Genomic DNA, 25,428 nt, shown 5'->3' on the forward strand with positions numbered 1-25,428 from the left:
CCATTACTTCTTAGAGACGTGTGTAGCATACTAATAGAGTTGCTCAGTATTTTCAAATAAAAAAAAATTACCCTTGTCCCCAAAATATTTTTTGGGGGTCCAGATATCACATCTCTGAAATTTTTTTTCCAAAATTGAAAAAAAAATCCAGATTTTTATTGTTTCTCATTTTCCTCTTTTCTTTTTAATTCATAGTCATTTTTGAAAATTGATTTTTTAAAAATACAGTACCAAGGAAAAGGGGAAAATGGTAAATGAAAAATATTTTGAAAAGTCTAATGTAAAAGTGAAAAATAAACAAAAATTGGGTCCATTTCAAACCCTGTGAAACGAAAACTCTGAAATTTCAAAATTGTTCACAGAGTTGGTTCTCCCTCTTTTCAGCAGCTCCATCTAGTATCTCTGTCAACATGGAATCTCAGGTACCCACTTTCCAGAGTGGAAGCCTCTGACTACCTTATGGTCTGCTGATTCAGCATATAGCCACATGACAGGGTATGTCTACACTATGAAATTAGGTCGAATTTATAGAAGTCGTTTTTTTAGAAATCGGTTTTATATATTCGAATGTGTGTGTCCCCACAGAAAATGCTCTAAGTGCATTAAGTGCATTAACTCGGCAGAGTGCTTCCACAGTACCGAGGCTAGAGTCGACTTCCGGAGCGTTGCACTGTGGGTAGCTATCCCACAGTTCCCGCAGTCTCCGCTGCCCATTGGAATTCTGGGTTGAGATCCCAGTGCCTGATGGGGCTAAAACATTGTCGCGGGTGGTTCTGGGTACATATCGTCAGGCCCCCGTTCCCTCCCTCCCTCCGTGAAAGCAAGGGCAGACAATCGTTTTGTGCCTTTTTTCCTGAGTTACCTGTGCAGACGCCATACCACGGCAAGCATGGAGCCCGCTCAGCTGACTGTCACCGTATGTCTCCTGGGTTCTGGCAAACACGGTACTGCATTGCTACACAGTAGCAGCAACCCATTGCCTTGTGGCAGCAGACGGTACAGTAGGACTGGTAGCCGTCATCGTCATGTCCGAGGTGCTCCTGGTCGCCTGTGTGAGGTCGATCAGGAGCGCCTGGGCAGACATGGGCACAGGGACTAAATTTGGAGTGACTTGATCAAGTCATTCTCTTTAGTCCTGCAGTCAGTCCTATTGAACCATCTTATGGTGAGCAGGCAGGCAATACGGATTGCTAGCAGTCCTATTGCATCATCTTCTGCCAGGCAGGCAAGAGATGAGGATGGCTAACAGTTGTATTGTACCATCTTCTGCTGAGCAGCCCTGATATGTGGGTGGCATGCAGGCCTTCTGCACCATCTGCTGCCAGCCAAAGATGTAAAAGATAGATGGAGTGGATCAAAACAAGAAATAGACCAGATTTGTTTTGTACTCATTTGCTTCCCCCCCATTCCCCGTCTAGGGGACTCATTCCTCTAGGTCACACTGCAGTCACTCACAGAGAAGGTGCAGCGAGGTAAATCTAGCCATGTATCAATCAGAGGCCAGGCTAACCTCCTTGTTCCAATAGAAACAATAACTTAGGTGCACCATTTCTTATTGGAACCCTCCATGAAGTCCTGCCTGAAATACTCCTTGATGTAAAGCCACCCCCTTTGTTGATTTTAGCTCCCTGAAGCCAACCCTGTAAGCCGTGTTGTCAGTTGCCCCTCCCTCCATCAGAGCAACGGCAGACAATCGTTCCGCGCCTTTTTTCTGTGCAGACGCCATACAAAGGCAAGTATGGAGGCCGCTCAGCTCACTTTGGCAATTAGGAGCACATTAAACACCACAAGCATTATCCAGCAGTATATGCAGCACCAGAGCCTGGCAGAGTGATACCGGGCAAGGAGGCGACGTCAGCGCGGTCACGTGAGTGATCAGGACATGACACAGATTTCTCTGAAAGCATGGGCCCTGCCAATGCATGCATCATGGTGCTAATGGGGCAGGTTCATGCTGTGGAACGCCGATTCTGGGCTCGGGAAACAAGCACAGACTGGTGGGACCGCATAGTGTTGCAGGTCTGGGATGATTCCCAGTGGCTGCGAAACTTTCGCATGCGTAAGTGCACTTTCATGGAACTTTGTGACTTGCTTTCCCCTGCCCTGAAGCGCATGAATACCAAGATGAGAGCAGCCCTCACAGTTGAGAAGCAAGTGGCGATAGCCCTGTGGAAGCTTGCAACGCCAGACAGCTACCAGTCAGTTGGGAATCAATTTGGAGTGGGCAAATCTACTGTGGGGGCTACTGTGATGCAAGTAGCCCACGCAATCAAAGATCTGCTGATATCAAGGGTAGTGACCCTGGGAAATGTGCAGGTGATAGTGGATGGCTTTGCTGCAATGGGATTCCCTAACTGTGGTGGGGCCATAGACGGAACCCATATCCCTATCTTGGCACCGGAGCACCAAGCCGCCGAGTACATAAACCGCAAGGGGTACTTTTCGATAGTGCTGCAAGCTCTGGTGGATCACAAGGGACGTTTCACCAACATCAACGTGGGATGGCTGGGAAAGGTGCATGATGCTCGCATCTTCAGGAACTCTGGTCTGTTTCAAAAGCTGCAGGAAGGGACTTTATTCCCAGACCAGAAAATAACTGTTGGGGATGTTGAAATGCCTATATGTATCCTTGGGGACCCAGCCTACCCCTTAGTGCCATGGCTCATGAAGCCGTACACAGGCAGCCTGGACAGTAGTCAGGAGCTGTTCAACTACAGGCTGAGCAAGTGCAGAATGGTGGTAGAATGTGCATTTGGACGTTTAAAGGCGCGCTGGTGCAGTTTACTGACTCACTTAGACCTCAGCGAAACCAATATTCCCACTGTTATTACTGCTTGCTGTGCACTCCACAATATCTGTGAGAGTAAGGGGGAGACGTTTAAGGCGGGGTGGGAGGTTGAGGCAAATCGCCTGGCTGCTGGTTACGTGCAGCCAGACACCAGGGCGGTTAGAAGAGCACAGGAGGGCGCGGTACGCATCAGAGAAGCTTTGAAAACCAGTTTCATGACTGGCCAGGCTACGGTGTGAAAGTTCTGTTTGTTTCTCCTTGATGAAACCCCCCGCCCCTTGTTTCACTCTACTTCCCTGTAAGCTAACCACCCTTCCCTCCTCCCTTCGATCACCACTTGCAGAGCCAATAAAGTCATTGTTGCTTCACATTCATGCATTCTTTATTCATTCATCACACACATAGGGGGATGAATACCAAGGTAGCCCAGGAGGGGTGGTGGAGGAGGGAAGGAAATTGCCACACAGCGTTTTAAAAGTTTACAACTTTAAAATTTATTGAATGCCAGCCTTCTTTTTTTTGGGCAATCCTCTGTGGTGGAGTGGCTGGTTGACCAGAAGCCCTCCCACCGCGTTCTTGGGCGTCTGGGTGTGGAGGCTATGGAACTTGGGGAGGAGGGCGGTTGGTTACAGAGGGGCTGCAGTGGCAGTCTGTGCTCCAGCCTCCTTTGCTGCAGCTCAACCATACACTGGAGCACACTGGTTTGATCCTCCAGCAGCCTCAGCATTGAATCCTGCCTCCTCTCATCACGCTGCTGCCACATTTGAGCTTCAGCCCTGTCTTCATCCCGCCACTTACTCTCTTCAGCCCACCACCTCTCCTCCCGGTCATTTTGTGCTTTCCTGCACTCTGACATTATTTGCCTCCATGCATTCGTCTGTGCTCTGTCAGTGTGGGAGGACAGCATGAGCTCAGAGAACATTTCATCACGAATGCGTTTTTTTTCTTTCTAATCTTCACTAGCCTCTGGGAAGGAGAAGATCCTGTGATCATTGAAACACATGCAGCTGGTGGAGAAAAAAAAAGGGACAGCGGTATTTAAAAAGACACATTTTATAAAACAGTGGCTACACTCTTTCAGGGTAAACCTTGCTGTTAACATTACATACATAACACATGTGCTTTTGTTAAAAGGTCGCATTTTGCTTCCCTCCACCGCGTGGCTACCGCCTCAACCTTCCCCCCAGGAGATCCAGGAGAGCCACAAATGCCAGGGCAAATCAATCATTAAACATGCTTGCTTTTAAACCATGTATAGTATTTTAAAAGGTACACTCACCGGAGATCCCTTCTCCGCCTGCTGGGTCCAGGAGGCAGCCTTGGGTGGGTTTGGGGGGTAGCGGCTCCAAGTCCAGGGTGAGAAACAGTTCCTGGCTGTCGGGAAAACCGGTTTCTCCGCTTGCTTGCTGTGAGCTATCTACAACCTCATCATCATCATCATCTTCTTCGTCCCCAAAACCTGCTTCCGTGTTGCCTCCATCTCCATTGAAGGAGTCAAACAACACGGCTGGGGTAGTGGTGGCTGAACCCCCTAAAAAGGCATGCAGCTCATCATAGAAGCGGCATGTTTGGGGCTCTGACCCGGAGCGGCCCTTCACCTCTCTGGTTTTCTGGTAGGCTTGCCTCAGCTCCTTAAGTTTCACGTGTCACTGCTTCGGGTCCCTGTTATGGCCTCTGTCCTTCATGCCCTGGGAGATTTTGACAAAGATTTTGGCATTTTGAAAACTGGAACGGAGTTCTGATAGCACGGATTCCTCTCCCCATACAGCGATCAGATCCCGTACCTTCCGTTCAGTCCATGCTGGAGCTCTTTTGCGATTCTGGGGCTCCATCATGGTCACTTCTGCGGATGAGCTCTGCATGGTCACCTGCAGCTTGCCACGCTGGCCAAACAAGAAATGAGATTCAAAAGTTTGCGGTTCTTTTCCTGTCTACCTGGCCAGTGCATCTGAGTTGAGAGTGCTGTCCAGAGCGGTCACAATGGAGCACTCTGGGATAGCTCCCGGAGGCCAATACCGTCGAATTGTGTCCACAGTACCCCAAATTCGAGCCGGCAAGGCCGATTTAAGCACTAATCCACTTGTCAGGGGTGGAGTAAGAAAATCGATTTTAAGAGCCCTTTAAGTCGAAATAAAGGGCTTCATCGTGTGGACGGGTGCAGGTTTACATCGATTTAATGCTGCTAAATTCGACCTAAAGTCCTAGTGTAGACCAGGGCACAGAGGACCACTTTTTGTATGCTAGAATGCATTCTGGGATAGAGCAGCAATGGAGGAGTTTTGCCATAGCAAATGGTATAACAATGCATCTCTCTCTTGTCTGTGTGATGACTGATGGAGCCTTTTCAGTTGACAGCTCAAACCCAGTTTAGTGCAACAAAATTAAATAGCATAGCCGAGAAGCAGTTTCAGTAAAGGGAATGGAGAAGGAGACAAGGCAGTAGCAGTGGCAGTAGCTGGTGCAATGATTGATAAAGTGAATAATAATAAATGATGCAAGAGATGCTAATATGAGTGAAAATATTCTGCCCACATTGCTTGTCGCATGTTTTCAAAGTAGCTCAGCTGCCCCCTCAAGCTCTGAGGCACAGAAAAACATGGGATAGCCTCATTGACTTCTCTTTGCCATCACTCAAGTTTTCTGACCTGAGGCTTTGGGCAATTTCAATGCAAAAATCTGCTGATTCTGTAGCACTTATGGATGTCAATGTAAAATTGATGACTGCAAAGTGTGGACAAGCCTTTGACAATTATGTCAGTGATTTTTCTGAAACATCTTTCCTGGGGTAGTCAGCTGCTGTCTATTATAACAGAAATGTAATGAAACCAGTACTAAGGACACAGCTATCAGATATAGAATATTGTGCCCCCTGGAATTATTGATGTAAAAATAAACAGACATTGCCCAGATCCACCTACACATGCAGCCATCCACAAAGTGCTTGCTCTGAAACGGTCTTAAGTGCTGCTGAAGTTATAAGTAAAGAACAACATTTCCAAAAACGGGTGCCAAAATTCATGTTTTGGCACCTAAGTAATTGGCTCAGCTGAGCACGTAACAGCTCCACTGAAGACACCGTAGGCACTTATTTTTGTTTGGTCTTATATTTGAAGATGTTGGCCATTTGTATATAAAATGTACATACTCATTTCTAAAATACCTTTACTTATGAGTTTCTGTATAAAGTATATGAGTTTAAGTATCAGACAGATTACACTGCAGTTTCTGAGGTAAACTATTACATATGAAGTTACCATGCACCCTACTCAGCTGCAACTAGCACTTGCTTCATATAAAGGGGTTTGGTACCATTTTGAAAATGCATAAATCTCATCATATAGACAAAGTTTGCTTGGTTCACTGAACCAGTCACTTAGTCTACCCGTAAAAGATACATCTGAATTGTTCTGCTGGATTAAAAAGGATGGATAACTGTAATTGGTTGCCTTTTCCAGTAGTAGCCATTTGAAGTGCTAACAGTCATCTCAGGGCACATTTGAAATCTAGTGAGCATTACATTAACACTATCTTCCGGTCCCTTGGAATCATGCCATTAAGTGCTACTTGGCTCCCTGCTCATTAAAAATGATTGGCTCTAAATCAAGACTTTTCCTATCTTGTCTTTCACACACTGCCAGTTGTCTAGGGGCCAACTCTCTTCTGTTTTACACTGGTGTAACTCCATTAACAAATTGGATTATTCCTGTAATAGCCTGGTATAATTCAGAGAAGATTCAGTTCCCGAAAAGTCATATTTTTCTTCTGGTATCTTATTTTTTTTTATTATTTTTATGTCTAAACTTCCTTTTGAAAAGAAGTCTTTACTTAAGAAAAGTCTCAATTTTTTTATTTTTAATTTTTGTTTTGGGAAAATAAAAGTTTGATTATCAAAATTAATCCATCAGATCTGGGATTACTGAAAGGAATAAAAAAAGGCTCCAGCCTATTACTGAAGGAGAGGCAGGTGAGAATGGGAAATGTGACCCCTTATTAACATACAACAAATGATAGGTGAAAGTATAGATCCTGCAGTTCAGCTCTGAACTTTTTTCTTTTAAAGGAGCAGCAAGATAGGCACCCCACGTCTCCAATCTCGACACCGTACAACAGTCCCCGACTCTCTAAACCTAGAACCAGACCTAGAGGCCCCATTCCAGATTGGTTTCTTCAGGTGCCCCATTCTCTAAGTAGGTTCTTCATAGAGGTGGCCATTAGGCCTGTTGTCCTCAATCATTTTTCAGGGGATCACCTGGAGATGTGGGGGAGGAGAAAAATACACAGTGCCTAGCCACAATGTGCCTATGTGTAAGCAATACTATAGCTTTATATCTTACAAGCACTAAATTAACTTGCATAATCTAGTAAAAGGGAGATGAGGAAAGAATTTACCAGCCATTGAATAATTTAGCCACCGAGAGAGGAAATTCCCTGTCTACAAAACCTAGAAAGCTAACAAGAATGGGATGGAGCAACAGGGGGGAGGGAAGTAAAAATTAACACGTTGGTGGGCGATACTGAAAGAATGTGGCCCTAAACTAGTGTAAAGGTGAACATTTTGGGCCTGACTCTTATCTCACATGAGGATAAATCAGTACTTGCCACCCACTTGCCTCAATGGGTGGGAAACTTGATGGGGCCAATGGCAATTGGGATAGCCCCAGAGGACCGGGGAGAACACATGCTGAGGGGATGTAGGGATGTCCCTCCCCTTCAGATTCTCTAGCCACTCATTGGCTAGCTTGGGGAAGAAGGGAGTTGATTGGTCCCTCACCCTCCCATCTAATTTGAATCCTAACCCAGACCATAGGAAGCCTCTTCTGGCTCTGTTCCAGCAACCCACCCCACCCTGTGCTGGTCGCCTTGGAGCTGTGTTTTGTGGATGCTGTGGGTCTGATGGATCACCTGTTTTGGGGTCAGGAAGAAATATCTTCTTCCCAAAGGGGCCAAATTGGCAGAAGCCTGGGGAGTTTTTTGTCTTCCTCAGAGCAGCCTGGTCATGCAGTTAAGTTAAATAGGAATAGGATTTAACAATTAGTAATAGAACTTGATAAGGACGTTAACTTATCACAATTTGTGGCTGGTTTCCAGTGTAATACAGAGGATAAAAGGAAAGGTTCCCAGAAGTAAAAGACTTGGGATTTTACTAATGGGCCTTGTGCATGTGGGAGAGGTGAAGTCCCTGTGGCAGTGGGGGGCCAAGATTCTCCCCTTTAGAATCATAGAAGATTAGGGTTGGAAGGGACCTCAGGAGGTCATCTAGTCCAAAACCCTGCTCAAAGCAGGACCAACCCCAACTAAATCATCCCAGCCAGGTCTGTAAAAACCTCTAAGGATGGAGATTCCACCTCCCTTTTAGTGCCCTCTGTCCCCTTTGCAGTGAAGGAGGGGGATGGGAGGATGCAGAAAAGTGAGCTGAGTCCTAGGCATAGGCTGAGGAGAGTCTACCCTGAGTTATGGGTTGTATGGTAGGAGCCCTATTATCCCTGCACTGGGACAAGTTAAAATATCTGGTAGGTGAGAGTATGGATGGTAGGTTGGTTAGTGCCCATCCCCTGTGTTAAGTTTAATAAAGTTGTGACCTGCCACTTAAAATCCATCCCTTTGTCCTCATTTGCTGCCATGTCTACATCAATGTGTTGAAGTCAATGGAGAAGGTGGGGCAGGTGTCAAAAGAGTTTTGTTAGTGTAAAACAGAACAGGCCCTATTTCTTTTTTGCATTAAAAAGAGTCTATATCATAAACATTCTTAATCACCAGATTTAACTCTTTGGATTATGTTATGCAAAAGGTCAGACTAGATGATCATAATACTCCCTCTTGCTTTAATCTACAAAACTATATTTTGTGGGAAGAAGAGGAAATGGTCATAGTAACGCAAACCTTCTCAAACATGAGTCTGGGGATTGTTACTTTTAGCAATTTCTTCCTTGAGTAAGTCCTCTCCCAACACTGCTGTATCTAGGTGCTGCCTTAATCCACCATGATAAGGATGCCTCCCTTCTTGATCTAAATAATAATAGTATCTAGTTCTTATTTAGTGGTTCTTGAGAGTAGATCTCAAAGCACTTTACCAAGGAAGTTAGTATCATTATCCCCATTTTACAGATGGGAAACTAAGGCACAGAGAGGTGAAGTGAGTTGCCCAACATCAGTCAGCAGGCCAGCTGCAGAGGTAGGAATAGAACCCAGATCTCCCAATCCCATGCTCTGTCCACTAGACCACACCAACTTGCAATAAGACATGTCCATGTGGTATTGTGAAATTCAAGGTCAATGGGCGACAAAAGGAGACTCCTACTCTACAATGGTTTCTGCCACTGTACCTTAATCACAATTGTATGTGTAATAAAGTTTCATGTCAAAGGAAATATGGAGGGGTCAGTACTTCTAAGGAAGATCAAACATCCTCAGCTATCCTCATTTACAATGGGACTGTACTACAGCATCGACTGCAGCTACAAATAAAGAAATGACTTTTCCGTGTACAGCCAGCACCGTAAGGACCCAGCCCTACAAGTGGCTCTGTGTAGGTGGATTTCTGGACTTGTGGGCAGCCCATTTGATTTCAGTGAGGCTCCACGTGGACTCAGTGGTCTGCTTGTGCGGAGCCAGTTGCAAGACTGAGGCCTAACAGTTTAACAATATTCCCTGGGCTGCTTGGAAACACTGAAGGGATGCAGATTCCCTTCTGCACTGCAGTGTTCATTTTAACATATTTGTCTCACTACACTCAGACTCTAAGGAAAGGGGTCCACATAAAGGAGCACTTCTGGGCTCTAGAGGAAGCCACGTCTAGCTCATCATATCTGGAAGGCAGAGGAGTAAAAGAGGAGAAAACTCATCAGTCCAGGAAACCCTTTTGGGGAGAGAGAGGGTAAGGTGCAACTGTAGGTTAGAAAGTACTGCACAATGCAAAATGTCACAATTTAGAAATATATCTTCACATTTCTGATAAACCCATCCCTAAAATGCATGGTTAAAATAGACAAAACACATGAATTCTAAAATAAATATAATTTTCTTGTCTCCCAGTTTTTACTCCTCCTCATCTTGCATTACTCTGATTCCTGCTGGTCTTGCATGAGTCTCATTTATAATACCTTTTGTTTGCATCTTTAGACTGTCTAGTGTGTCTCATTTGGTTTTATATGTTGTCTGGTGGATCTCATTCTCTTTTCCATTGTGTCTCATCTGTTTTATGACAAGCTACTAAAATAACTTTTTTAAATGATGTGAATGAATATAGATTTTTGAAAAAGTAGTAATTACACTAGCTTATACTGAACACACAGGTAATCATCGACACACAGCTCTGCCAGGATATTTGATACAGCCATGAGACAAAGCAACCCATTATTCCAGTCCTGGATTTTTGATAACTTTTAAGAAAAAAAACTTTCCTTGGGTTTCACAAATATATATATATATTAAAAGGTACTTAGTTTGTCACATAATGAAACTCAAAAATGATAAAGAAGAGTGCTCTTGATTCTTATCTCCCACCTTGTAAATAACAAATTAACTCTGGTTAGCTTCTTCGCTCATACTAGTGTGGGGTACAAAGGGATGATTTAACTTGTTGAGTACTGTAACGAGGCTGGTTCCAGCGGGACCCAACTGAGAGTGCCAATTCAGGACAAATTGCTTAAAACAGGGCAGTCACCGCCCAAGGCTGGGGTTTCTATGCACACCAAGACAAACCAAACCAGCCAAACAGAGAAGACTTTGGTTTTACCCCACTGGCTAACCACAAGTCACACAAGCAATTCCCTTAGACACTCCAGTTTCCCAGTACCACCACCAGTGCCACTTGTTATGGGGATGAATGGTTATGAAAACCAATATCTCAGTAAAAGAAAAAAGGTTCCCTCGATCCCAAAGTACCAAGCCCCAGACCCAGGTCAATATACAAATCAGATCTTACCCACAAATCACGCTGTTGCCAAACCTTTAGAATCTAAAATCTAAAGGTTTATTCATAAAAGGAAAAAGATATAGATGAGGGCTAGAATTGGTTAAATGGAATCAATTCCATACAGTAATGGCAAAGTTCTTGGTTCAGGCTTGCAGCAGTGATGGAATAAACTGCAGGTTCAAATCAAGTCTCTGGAGAACATCCACAGCTGGGATGGGTCATTCAGTCTTTGGTTCAAAGCTTCAGTGTAGCAGAGTTCCTCCAGAGGTAAGAAGCAGGACTGAAGACAAGATGAAGGAGCTCCAGCAGCTTTTTATATTCTCTTGCCACATGGTCTTTCTTTGTCCCAAGGACAAGCTGTCCATCACATGGCCTGGAAAAACCTCAGAGTTCTGCCCATAGAGCAGGTCCCTGCATACCTTGCTGAGTCACAAGGTGTATCTGCCTTCTCTCAATGGGTCACTTGTATAGCTGATGGTCCTTAATGGGCCATCAAGCCGGCTAGGCAGAGCTGACACCAGCTTGTCTGGGGTGTCACCCAGAAGCATAGCGTAATTTTGGAATACAGAGAGTATAGACCCAATACTTATATCTTTAAATACAAAAATGATACATGCAAACAGATAGCATAATCCTAACCAGCAAACCATAACCTCGTCTTAGACACCTTATTTGACCCCCTTTATACAAGATTTGGTGCCACTACAGGACCCTGGTTGCAACAATGTTCTATATGGTCCCAGTTCAAGTCAATAATGTCACAAGTACCAAGTAATTTTTATCTCCAAAATACTAAAAAAATCTATAGTCTAGAAAAACAAGAAATAGCAGGCTAAATCTTAATAATTGTCTCTCAATGCCAATTCAGGGTTGGGATTCCCACTATTTTGGTTTCATGGGGTTCTAGTCATGCCTCAGGGACACTGATTAAAGACAAACAAAATAATCATAGTTATTAACTGACTATTTTATTATTAAATAGGAAAAGAAAGGGGGAAAAACAAAACAAGAAGCAGAACTCAAGCTGGAAACAATGGTTACTTCAGTTACAATTTTGTCGTATGTCTCTCTGTGGAGAGCTTTCAACTAAGATTATACATTAAGAGCGGGTCCTCCTTTAGTGGGGAGATCTGTTCTAGGTAAGACAAGTCTGGTTTCCGGCCAATGGGAGCTCCGGCGCTCAGGGCAGGGGCAGTGCACGGAGCCCCTGTGGCCACCCCTACACCTAGGAGCTGGAGGGACATGTTGGCAGCTTCCCCAGAGTCACATGGAGCCAGGCATGGAGCTTGCTGCGCCACTAACTGGACTTTGAACGGCCATGGTCCCTTTTTGACCAGGTATTCCAGTTGAAAACCAGACACCTGGCAACCCTACCAGACAAAGGTATAACAATTAGAGCTGAATGAATAATTGATTTTTTGATTCAGTGGCCGAACCAAAAAGTTCAAAACCATTTCTTTTGAGGTTGACCTGAAATTGAAACTTTTCAGCACAACAAAAACCCAAAACGTTTTGTTTCACCTGAAATGATATTTTTATTTGGTTTAGCTTCATTTTTGGATGTGTTTTACCCTTTTATATGTTTTATGGTTTTAGTCTTTAAAATAAATTTAGCTAAATTTCAAAATTAAATATTTTTAAAACATTTTGTTTTGAAAATATTGAAACAAACCAGTTTGACTTTTTCAAAATTTTCTTTTTTTGGCCAAAGCTATTCACCCAAATTCTCAAATAGTTTTGGTCAACCCAAAACTTATTTTTCAATTAATAAACTATTAGTCTCCCCATCCCGGAAATCACCCAGCTCTAACAACAGATCTAATGGCTGGAAGCTGAAGCTAGAAAAATTTAGTCTAAAAACAAGGTGTATATTTTTAGTAATGAGTAATTAACCAACCATTGGAACACCTTACTAACAGCTGTGGTGGTTACTTAATTGCTATTTTTTAAAAAATCAAGACTGCAAGGTATTCTCTAGTTCAAAGAGGAATTAATTCAGGGAAGTCCTGTGGCCAGTATTATACAAGCAATCAGACTAGATGATCACAATAGTCCCATGTGGGTTTGTAATCTATGAATCATACTTCTTAAAAAGATACATTTCATGCATGACATTTTTTGTGAGTTGAAAATGTTTTTGCAGTGCTTCTAGGGTTTTACATGGGTCTTCCCTGTATGCTGTTGACGTATCCAGATGCTTTTAGAGCATGTGCCAACCTTTGCCCATTACAGCTAATAGTATGGCCATTCTTATTTTGTTTTCCTTTTTATCCAGCCACATTGCAATTTTGTTGTTTTTCCACTCTGATCTAAAGAATGTATAGTTGCTAATCATGTTCTTTTTTATGTCCATCTGCTCAGGGACAGGGATATCCTATGCAGCCATAATTATTGTTTTCATTTGTTTTGTTTTTCTGTGTGTGTGTGTTTGCAATATTCTTAGTTTCTGATTTTCATGTACCTGAAGGAGCTAACTCACTTCTGACACTGTGTTTGGTGCATGAGCATGTGACAAGGTGTACTACTTCTTTAATGGAGTTTATGGCCAAAATATCCTGGGTGCAGTCAAGGAGTACTCTGACCTACCCTGGGAGCGGAGCTAGATATAAACAGGAAAAAAACAGCTGAATGAGAGAGAAGGAATCAGAAGTCATGTTGGCTGCTATGGGTTATAGGTCCCAGGATATTACCCTGACCAAAGCCCTAGAGGCTTTATTTTTTGGGTTGTAATTATGGTTGGTCTGATACAAGACTCTGAGGTAAGGATCTACTGAACAGTATTAAGTTGTTCCTTCTCTGAATTGAGGCCTCCCAGGAAGGGAGAAACCTGCCTGCCTCAAATAATAAAAGAACCAGGACATCTGTCTGCTGGGGTTGGTTTGGAGGCCTTCTTAGAGGGGATGTGATTTTTTGGTTAGTTTGGTTTGGGCCTTCTCCTTCTTGGATCCCATACAGAGCATAAAGTGAGCGATAGCCAAGACAGTGCAATATTCAGGCTTTATTCCTTCCTTCTTATCAAGCACTTTCTGACAGAAGTGTTCTCTCTGTGTCTATATATAATCTAGTATAGCGCCCCCTGTTGAGAAACCCATTCATTGTAACAGAAAGCATTCTGAGTCACCCAGTCAGTTGCCAATTTTGAAAAGAAGTGCTGGGCACCCTGCAAACTTGCACATGCATTTAGCTGACTAACTTTAGATACCAAGCCTGAAAATTTTGGCTTTGGGCCTTACTGCCAGCTGAAGAAAACAATGAAATTGTCAAGTATAATCAGCCGTACAATATAACACTATTGCAAGAGAATGTTCTCTCTAGTTCCTAATCTCCCTTGACTTTAGTACACAATAAAGTACCAAGTCTGCTTCTCTTCATAAATTACCTGAAACTTACTATCACGAGAAGCCTGTCACATTTAATTAAATAGAAATGCAAATCTGTTTCAAGAATAATTACTTTGAAAACACACTTCATGAGCTCGCATTATGCCTCAGATTTCACAAATTGAGTGCAGGAACAGTACTTGGACCTACTTTCAGATACATGGCATAAAAAACCTTATGACTGTAGTTGCCAAGAAGGTATGGCTGACACCTTAAAGAAATAAACAAATATATACCAGCTTTTGTTGGAGTTGTTTTTTTTTAAAGACCATATAAAAGAATCATATGGGTTGCTAACTTTTGTTTTTAACAGATTGTAGTACTTGAGTACAAAAATACTGCAGTCCAGTAAATATACATTGTCTATACTTCTATAGCATAATGATCTGTTTTTTTCTAAAATTGGCACATAACATTCCATCTTTAATGAAGATAACATAATTAATCATAGATGTGGAATAGTTGTGCCAATGTTTAGTTATGTTTTTGAAAGATTCTACTGAATCGAAAGAGTGCCCTAAACTTAAAATGGGGGACACTGCTGAAATTTGTAATCTCTCTCAAAATGGAAGAAATTTAAATTTGATCTCTGCAGTGTTGAACAGTAAAATATCCTGCTACACAGTCAAAATGTTTAAATATTCTAGTTAAAGACCAATGTCTATCCTCTTTAATAAAATAGGTACAAAGTTGGTCAGATCAAACAGTGATTTCACAGATGTTCTTAATGAAGTCTTCCTATTATTCATCCAGTTTTAACTATGCATACAACCATGGATATTCACCTCTTGGTCACCAGTTCAACTAAAACCAAAAAGTGACCTGCATGGCTGTTCATTGGCCTATGTGAACCCAGTCGCTAGTTTCACTCCCTAGTGGATCAGTGTCCTGTTCACTGCACAACTGACTGATAAGCCAAGGGCTGAATTGACACAAACACTGACCTATCCTGCATCACTAGTGGCCCTTTCAGGTGAGGGCTGAGACTCCCTGGGAATTAGCAGAGCAGGGACCTGTTGCTCATATTGTAAAGTCACTTCAGTCTCTGGTGCTGATAGCCCAGCACCTTTCACAAGCATAATACAATTTAAGAAAAAAAAATCACAATACCGCCTCTTAAGACTTACAGCGGTGGTTCTCAAACTGTTGTACTGGTGACTCCTTTCACATAGCAAGCCTCTGAGTGCAACCCCCCCCCTTATAAATTAAAAACACTTTAAAATATATTTAACACCATTATAAATGCTGGAGGTAAAGCAGGGTTTGGGGTGGAGGCTGACAGCTCGCGACCCCCCATCTAATAACCTCGTGACCCCCCGAGGGGTCCCGACCTCCAGTTTGAGAACCCCTAACTTATAGTCTTTTAGATCTATACCTACGAAGACAGCGTGGGCCAGTGCTTTGTCACTACGGGCACAATGGTCCTGTGCTTAGGGCAGGGCCAGATTTCAGTTAGGCATAGTAGGCATGTGCCTAGGGGCACCCATGTTCTAGGGGCACTTAAAAGTGGGTTAAAAGTTTCATTTGAATGGAAAATATGGAGGTCAGTGGTAGGTAAAGGGGGCACTGAAGATGCTGTGTCTAGGGGTGTGTAAGGTGTAAATCTGGCCCTGGGTTAGGGCACTAGCCTGGGAATTGGGAGATGTAGGTTCAGTTCCCTGCCGCACTGCAGGCTCTCTGTGTGACCATTGGCAGGTCACCTGATCTGTCTGTGCTTTAGTTCCCCTTCTGTAAACAGGAATAATACCCTTTCCAATCTTATAGGGGTGTTGTGAGGCTAAATACATTGACTATTGTGAAGCACTCAGATACTATACTAATGGGGCCCATAAATATTTAGAGATGTAGCTTTATAAGCCTAGATTAGTACATTTTTTGGCTTATTTGAGGCCAAATACTCCTTGCCTTAGTCTCCTGAGTAGTCCTCTATTGAATTTCCTTGGATTACACAGGTGAGTAAAACAAGCTGGATTTGGCCCTGTGTAGTTGATTTCTCACCCAAGAGTCTAGATCAATACAAATAAATACCTGACAAAATGTGTACCAAGTTGCAAACACCAGGCCAAATAAATGGCAAGATAAAAAGTTTACATCCATCTTGATTTGATTTTAGACTGACTATCAGGAAAACTTCCAGCAGGGAGACCTCATAGACCATAGAATGAGTTCTCAAAGGAAATGTCTCATCACCTAAGAAATTGAAAACCGGACTGGACACACCACTACACTGTGGGGAATGATAATCTTGCCCTTGCAGGGCAGTGGATAAATAATGACCCAAAAGTCCTTTTCATTTCTATCTTCCATAATTTGATGTTTGTCATTTGTGTACCCCTATAGTTTCTTCATGTGTGCATCCGTTTGTGTGTTATTCAGAGCATGGAAACAGATACAGTATTTTGTGGCAGTATAAGCTTTGGCTGTTAAAGAATCATATTTCATCTTGACGTTGCTATGGCTCACTTGCTGGCTTCACCTCAGCTTGTCTTTAGAAGCCCAAAGGGTAAGACTCTCCATTAGTTAAAAGGAAATTGCAGGTATATAATTAGTATGCATTGTGTTGGCTTGGAACCACTGAACTACTAAATTAAGTATCAGCAGAAAATTTAATTACTCAGATGTATAATGGTTACAAAGATCACTTTTCTCACCTATCAATTACAATCTGTTTCTCTGACAAAACAAAAGGAATTTGCTGGCAGAAGAATATGATAATACTTACTGCCCACTCTTACAATATAATGTTGCCAGAACTCATTTGAAATGGACATCATGGGGGGGAAAAGTGCCATCTTTGATTGTATTTGATTGTACTTTTCTTTATATCACTCCAACCTATTTGGAACCAGAATGTGCTAATTCCAGTCCTGAACAAAATATTTATTTTGTATTGTGTAACTAATTGCCCACTTCTGCACATTCTCATTGTTCACAAAATAATACATTTGGCAAATGTGGTTGAAAAGTATTAAGTGTTCCAGGTCAATTTCAGTTAACATTGGGCTGTGTTACATTGAATTGTCTGATGTATGCCAGTGCAAGAGTTGTTAAATGTTTTCATACTCAGGACCACATATTAGAGAGAAGCAGAGGAATTCTGCCCCCTGCTCTGGTCTCTACACATTGCTTCAGTGGCACATAGGGGACCTAGACAGGCCACAAGGCTACATGGGGCCAAGGGAGAATTCTCCACTGTGCAAGCATTGTGTTGGGCTGCTACAGGGTGACTTATGCTGTCTCCTCTGCCCCTGCAAGTCATTTCTACTTTTAATCATTTTAATGCATTACTTTGATACTCTGCCAAACAGAGGCATATGAATATAGGAACATTAAACTGTCTACATTGTGTTTTACAATTAATAGCCAGGAAACAAAACTCTGATGCTGGGTTATTTATTGTGCGAATGCAGGCATGACTACAAATGATTTTCAGAAACAAGCCAAATGACATATTTTAAAAGTGAACTAATGCTTGTGAAAGATCCCAGAATACCAGCCTTAGTGACAGATGCTGTCCTAAATGTTGAAAATTCCTCTATTTTGATGCATTACAATACTCCCATTCTTGGAATTTAGAATAGTGTTAAAAATGTTACATTTTTAAGAAAATTGTAACTGTTTAACTATAAATTTCCTGGGAATTTTGTTTCCATGGTTTTTGGCTGACAAGTTTAGGTAGGCTGATCATTCCGTGTGTTTTCTCTTTTCTTGGCTTCTTGGACATTATCATTTTGAGATGAGATGTCTTTTCCTTCACTTATTGATGGAGTATTCTCATTGCCTGTTACTGCCACATTAATAATCTATCTTTATATTGTTCTAGCTTTGAATGATAGGCATGTTGGCAACTTCACTTGTGATTCAGCATAGGCTGGTGTGACTGTCCATTTGCCTGCAGTTATGTTGTTATAGACAATTATCTTAATATTTATATATGGATAAGATTTATTAAATGAGTGCTTTCTGAATTTTGTTTAAATTAGGGAATGCAAGACCCCAGAGAAGTATGGAGCTTTGTGTAAAGCCTTTATTATTTTTCAAAAACTACTGGTTGTTTTAGATGCACATAGGAAAAGGAAAGGGTTCTTGAGAGAAATTAATAAGAATGTAATAAAACTATGATTTTCAAATTAGCTGACAAAGTCAACAGAGAGTAAATTTAGTTACTGAACCATTTACAATGGACTGTGAATCCCACACATGACTTACTGGATAAATAGGGATAAAGCTTAAACCATTAGAGACTCTAGAAAATCAGGCTGTCCCTACTGTAAGCAACAGCATGGTACTTAGCTAAGGAAAATGAGTCTGAGTTCAAGTAGGGCTTATTGTTCCATTAAGGAGAGCTTCTGATAGGCATTCTCTGTTTGGAGAGTTCTTGAAATCAGTAGACATAGATATTGCAAGACATACATTTGTCGGTCATTTGGACCAATCCTATGGAACCCAAATTTGGGGTAATTTCTCCCATACTTGTCCTTGTCTTAAGTGATCTCATCACAGTGTCGATTTAGGGTTTCTCACAAAAACCGAATCAATCAAAAGATGAAATAGTCATTTTCTCTTGTAAACATTATCACTCTAACCATGCTTTAGGCCTCTCTCTGCTGCACAGATGCTGTCACTCGTTTGGTCCTGGGTTTTCTGAATGAATGGGCCTGAGCATGAAGACTTGACAATTGCAGAATAGGAATAGTGTTAATGCTACCTCTCCCCCCCACGTTATTGTACAGCTCTCTGAGTGCTTTCACAAAGTAAAACAAATTTTATATAATAAACATAATAAAATGCAGACATAAAAAGGAGGACAGAATATAAAAATGACTGCAAGGGATTATACGTATTGGATCAGCAGCGATCATTCTAAAAACAGCTTTGGAGAAGGAAAAAGCTAATGGAAGAGGACAGGAGGCTTGCAAGCTGGTAAAAGTCTTCTTCATCAATAGGGCTAACACTATTCTGGTAGTCTGTCCAGAATGTATAAATCCCCACTGTTCTGGTTTATTGGTATTCGATTGTCTGGATCTTTCAGGCATAAATCTTGGAACTCAACTTCAGAGAGTCTAGAGCTAATGCATTCATATAGTGTACTATGGCTTTGGAGGTACCTTTTCTAGGTAATTAGGGATGCATTAACTTGATAAAGGCTCAGTCACTGGATAAATTTACATAAAATTGAGAACTAAGCCTTAAGCGCTAGCGTGCAACTAATTACTGTGCACACTGATAAAATATTGTTCTGTCTTTACATAGGACAACAAAAATGTGTACTAACACTGATAATGACCTCAGCATTTCCAAAGTATTTTGTTTCATATCTGGGGTGGGGATACTATAGGTAATTTGCTGTCTAATTATAATTAACCTGAGCACTTGAATAATGTACTCAATGCTTTTTTTGCCTCTGTTTTCACTAACAAGGTCAGCTCCCAGACTGCTGCGCTGGGCATCACAAAATGGGGAAGAGATGGCCAGCCCTCTGTGGAGATAGAGGTGGTTAGGGACTATTTAGAAAAGCTGGACGTGCACAAGTCCATGGGGCCGGACGAGTTGCATCCGAGAGTGCTGAAGGAATTGGCGGCTGTGATTGCAGAGCCATTGGCCATTATCTTTGAAAACTCATGGCGAACTGGGGAAGTCCCGGATGACTGGAAAAAGGCTAATGTAGTGCCAATCTTTAAAAAAGGGAAGAAGCAGGATCCTGGGAACTACAGGCCAGTCAGCCTCACTTCAGTCCCTGGAAAAATCATGGAGCAGGTCCTCAAAGAATCAATCCTGAAGCACTTGCATGAGAGGAAAGTGCTCAGGAACAGCCAGCATGGATTCACCAAGGGAAGGTCATGCCTGACTAATCTAATCGCCTTTTATGATGAGATTACTGGTTCTGTGGATGAAGGGAAAGCAGTGGATGTATTGTTTCTTGACTTTAGCAAAGCTTTTGACACGGTCTCCCACAGTATTCTTGTCAGCAAGTTAAGGAAGTATGGGCTGGATGAATGCACTACAAGGTGGGTAGAAAGCTGGCTAGATTGTCGGGCTCAACAGGTAGTGATCAATGGCTCCATATCTAGTTGGCAGCCGGTATCAAGTGGAGTACCCCAAGGGTCGGTCCTGGGGCCGGTTTTGTTCAATATCTTCATAAATGATCTGGAGGATGGTGTGGATTGCACTCTCAGCAAATTTGCGGATGATACTAAACTGGGAGGAGTGGTAGATACGCTGGAGGGGAGGGATAGGATACAGAAGGACCTAGACAAATTGGAGGATTGGGCCAAAAGAAATCTGATGAGGTTCAATAAGGATAAGTGCAGGGTCCTGCACTTAGGACGGAAGAACCCAATGCACAGCTACAGACTAGGGACCGAATGGCTAGGCAGCAGTTCTGCGGAAAAGGACCTAGGGGTGACAGTGGACGAGAAGCTGGATATGAGTCAGCAGTGTGCCCTTGTTGCCAAGAAGGCCAATGGCATTTTGGGATGTATAAGTAGGGGCATAGCGAGCAGATCGAGGGACGTGATCGTTCCCCTCTATTCGACATTGGTGAGGCCTCATCTGGAGTACTGTGTCCAGTTTTGGGCCCCACACTTCAAGAAGGATGTGGATAAATTGGAGAGAGTCCAGCGAAGGGCAACAAAAATGATTAGGGGACTGGAACACATGAGTTATGAGGAGAGGCTGAGGGAGCTGGGATTGTTTAGCCTGCAGAAGAGAAGAATGAGGGGGGATTTGATAGCTGCTTTCAACTACCTGAAAGGGGGTTCCAAAGCGGATGGCTCTAGACTGTTCTCAATGGTAGCAGATGACAGAACGAGGAGTAAATGGTCTCAAGTTGCAGTGGGGGAGGTTTAGATTGGATATTAGGAAAAACTTTTTCACTAAGAGGGTGGTGAAATACTGGAATGCGTTACCTAGGGAGGTGGTAGAATCTCCTTCCTTAGAGGTTTTTAAGGTCAGGCTTGACAAAGCCCTGGCTGGGATGATTTAACTGGGAATTGGTCCTGCTTTGAGCAGGGGGTTGGACTAGATGACCTTCTGGGGTCCCTTCCAACCCTGATATTCTATGATTCTATGATTCTAAGTGAGCAGAACAGTTTGTGTTTTTTTTAAACAAAAAAACAGGTTGTCATTTCAACAGGACTTTCTAGCAAAATATTTTCTTGTAAGGCAAATAATGTTAAAAAGAGTATCTTGAGACAATAAACCTTCCAGTGAAGGGGAGCACAAATTCGGAGCCCGAACAATTATTACATTATACTGCCAGCGGGCACTGATCAAGCTTCAGAGTTTGCACTAATTGTTTTGGCATCCAAGTTTCTCCCTCTGCCCTGCAAGCTCTCCCATCGCTGAAGCTTGCTTAGTAGGTTGTGCCAATTGCAAGCAGGTATGAAAAAAACAAAAGTCTTCATTAGAGCAAAATGTCCCTTTTTAAATACTGTTCTCCACAAGGTGCCATAGGGCCCCTGCACATATGAAAGGGCATCCCTGACAGCTCAGGTGGCTTTAGAGTTGCAAGAGAAACTGTGCACTGTAAAAACACACAGTTCTCATAGGTTTTGGACAGTGTTTAAACTCTACTCTCCAGTTCAAGAGCTACTTGTTTTCATCAGGGGCAGAAGTGTAGCAGCAGGGGCATATGAATGGGATGTGGGCTTGCATGTGATAGAACAAGTGGTGGGAAAACCTCAGATGGTTCAAGGGCTCAGTTTTGATCAGAGATGGTCCCACACCACAAACAGTTAGATACTGCTCTCAAGTTACCATGTTCCAAAGGGGGCGGGATCTGATGTTCTCCTTCAGTCCCATCTCTTTAGAAGAACTTGAAATGAGGATCCATAGTCACATCTGAATACTTGGGTGAGTTTGGGTCTGATAAATTTTCTAAAGCTGGAAGCTTATTTGAACCCTAGAAATGAGGCTACAAATCTCATGAGAATAGGCCTTTTTTGTAATGTCTAAGTAAAGTGAGTAGGAGTTTGCAGGATGGGGGCCTTAGTGTGGTGTTATTATATATATATATATATAAATAGTAAAATATAAATATTTTAATATATATATAGTATAATATAAATATATATATAAATAGTTTTGTGATATAATCTAATTCCCTGTCTCAAAACCCTAAAAGCCATTTCTCTTCATTGAGGCCAACACAACAAAGTTGGAGTTCATAAGCCAGGTCATACAAAGATATGATGAGCACTGAAACATTGGGAACATTTTCAAAGAGTGTAAGAGACAGAGTCTAAACTTTAAGAACATTTTTAGAGAGACAGGAAGATTTTGAAATACATAACTCTAAGAATTCCTTTTATATTTTTTCCCCACACTTCCTGGAAAAATCCTTCCATGGGATAAAGTTGCTTCTAGCATTTCAGAGGGACTGTTTCAATATTATTAGCATCAAGAAATCAAAAATCATCAATCAAATCCCCCAAATCATGAGATTGTTAACAATCTCATGATTTTTGGGGGGCCAAAGATTACATTAAGCTTTTTGGTCTGTGTTTTGATGTTAGAACGCCCCTAGCCCATCTGCAGTGTGTGTGTGTGTGTGTGTGTGTGTGTGTGTGTGACAATGACTGTTGCCCACTCACCGCAATTTATTAGGTACAATGATTTTGGCCCTCCAAGGCATGAGCTCTCACCTCCACATTTGCCCTTCTCCTGACCAGCAATTAATTCTCCCTGCCAACCTCTGGCTCAGTCTTGTTCCTCAGTCCCCCAATCAGTTCCACCCCCTCATCTCACTTCTGCCCCTCTTGGGGATCTTCACCCTCCTCTCCCATGCCTGGGGGAGGGGGAAGGGGGGTTTGCAGTGGCAGTCTCCTCTCCCCTTCAGTGCTGGGGAGGGGCAGCTGCAGGGCTCTTCACCCCCCTCTGCCTCTTCCCAAGCCAAGTGTTGTGAGGAGGCCAGGAAGAGGGAGCGGAGCTGCCCTGAGCTGCTGGGCTCTTCCAGCCCCCACATGTCCCCATGAGAATTTCTTTGGGTAGCTGAGGGGATGGGAAGCAGGAGAGAGAAAGCTCTTCCTGTAGAAGCTCTGATTGGTTGCTCACCCTCTGGAGGCAGGCGGATGGGACAGGCAATCAGAGGGAGTTGCCTCCTCTAGTCAGGGTTCAGATTCTCTGGAACTTGTTGCATCATCATGAAACTGGCTTCAGCTCAGCCAGAATCTCATTACTAGGGAAAAATATCATGAGAGTTGGCAATACTGCTGTTTTTTTAAACATTAGGCTTCTAACAGAAAACCAACTTCAGCCTTAACTATGGGAGCAGCTACTGCCAATCCATAATAAGCATCAGTTTTAAATCACTATTATCACTTTCTCTGTCTACTTTGGAAACGTCTGATTAGATCTCAGAGTTTAGTTGAGTATTTCATTGCAGGACTGAAAAAGGAATATGGCCATGGGGTTGCAAATCTCTTTATTTTCTTTCCAAAGCATCATGACATTGGGAAAAAGACCAGATTTCATTTTAAGAAACTTAAGAAAACAGTCCTTTAAATTATACATTGAGTTAGCTTCTGATTAGTCTTTGACCTATAAGGCAGGAAGGAATGAAGCTTCAGCTACTGTTGAGATATGACAGTTTCCAATTAAAACATGGTGGAAAGTGGCTTGGAAAATGTCCATTTTGTGGACTACTTTTTAAATTTAAGTTTCTATACTAAGCCAAAACCTAAAAGTATAAACCATTACCAAAAAAAAAAAAAAAAAAAAAAAAGCAAGAGTATTCTATTGGAAATTGGACTTCAGATTGTTCTCTCTGAATGTGAGTGCTTGGGAAAACACATACTTTACTGTAGGTTTTTTATTTGTATTATGGTATCACCTGCATCCCTAGTTGCAGGACCCCATTGTGCTAGGTGATGTACAAACCCATAGTAAGAGACTGTCTCTTCCCTGAACAGCTTACAATGAAAATGGAGGGAATGGGAAATAAAGGCACAGAACAGCAAAATGACTAGCACAAGGTCGCACAGCATGTCAGTGGCAGAGCTGGGAAAATGTCTGAGTCCAAGTCCTGAGCATCACCACTGGACCACACAGACTCACAAATGAGGCCTTTAACCTGATTTGAAATGTCTTCAACAAAACAAGCCATAAATATCCATGAAACAACACACGCCTGGTACTGGCAATAAAAATGTAGGGTCAGATCCTACCACCAGTTATAGGCACGAAACCGCACTGATTTCAGGGAGAGGCTGCCGGGTGCAACAGAATGCAGACTTCGACATACGCATAGAAATGGCAGTTCAAGCACTCTCTGCATTATACCTACTACTCTTTAATTTGTTGACACTTTGAGATATCAAGAGCAGAATATGCTTTTACTCCCACCCTGGACAAGAATTAGATAATAAAATAGAGATGGTTCTCACCTAGCTGCCAGGTATTTTCTATTATATGTTTTAAGACCCCTCAGCTATTTGGGTCAACTCTTTTTATTGTAACCAGGTCAGGTGACCCAATCCCACATTTTATAAAACCTGATCCCATTAACTTCAAACAAGAGGATAAACGCTCCCATTGACCTCAACATGCTTTGGCTCAGGCCCATAGTAAACTGAAGGTCTATTTAAAACATGTTTCCACTGCCCAGACATCATAGAAAGAATACAGAAAAACCCTTACACAGCCAGATTCTAAATTAAGTCAGGTTTCAGAGTAGCAGCCGTGTTAGTCTGTATCCGCAAAAAGAAAAGGAGGATTTTTGGCACCTTAGAGACTAAGTACTCCTTTTCTTTTAAATTAAGTCAGTTTTTCCATTTGGGGGATAGGCTTTGCTCCACCTCATGGAATAGCTAGGGAGAGGTAAGTTTTCTGTGGGGACAATGTAGTGCACACTCTGGGTCTGCTCCCGGCCTGCCCAGTCTCTACTCCTCCTCCTAACCTTCACACTGGATTCACAAAGTAATCCCCATGATATCTGGAGAAGGTTTGGGGATACTGATGCCTTGCCTTTCACACAGTAGAAAGGAAACTCACATGTGGAAGGAGCCCTCTGTCTGTGGATTTGGGGGCAAGGATGATCCTGGTCTTGGAAAGGGTTTTCTTCCACCTAAGCTTTTCCCTTCAGCAAAGAGATCAAATTTTTCCAGCTTTGTTCTTACAAACCACAAATGAACTTTTTCTTTCAGCTGTTAATTTCCTGTGGCCCTAAACAGAGTGTGGTTTTTAAGATGAAGACTCCCTAATAAAGTCTGCAGGGGCATTAAGTAATTCAGTAAATCAAGCCACACTCCCTTTTTGGGAGAATTTCCTGCACTGAGGGCTTGTAATACTGTAATTTTCCCTTGGATTGCTCAAGGATACAGTGTTAAATCTTTCACTGACAGCCA

Source organism: Lepidochelys olivacea (assembly GCF_965140295.1).
Source record: "Lepidochelys olivacea isolate rLepOli2 genome assembly, chromosome: 1".
Classification (NCBI taxonomy): Eukaryota; Metazoa; Chordata; order Testudines; family Cheloniidae; genus Lepidochelys; species Lepidochelys olivacea.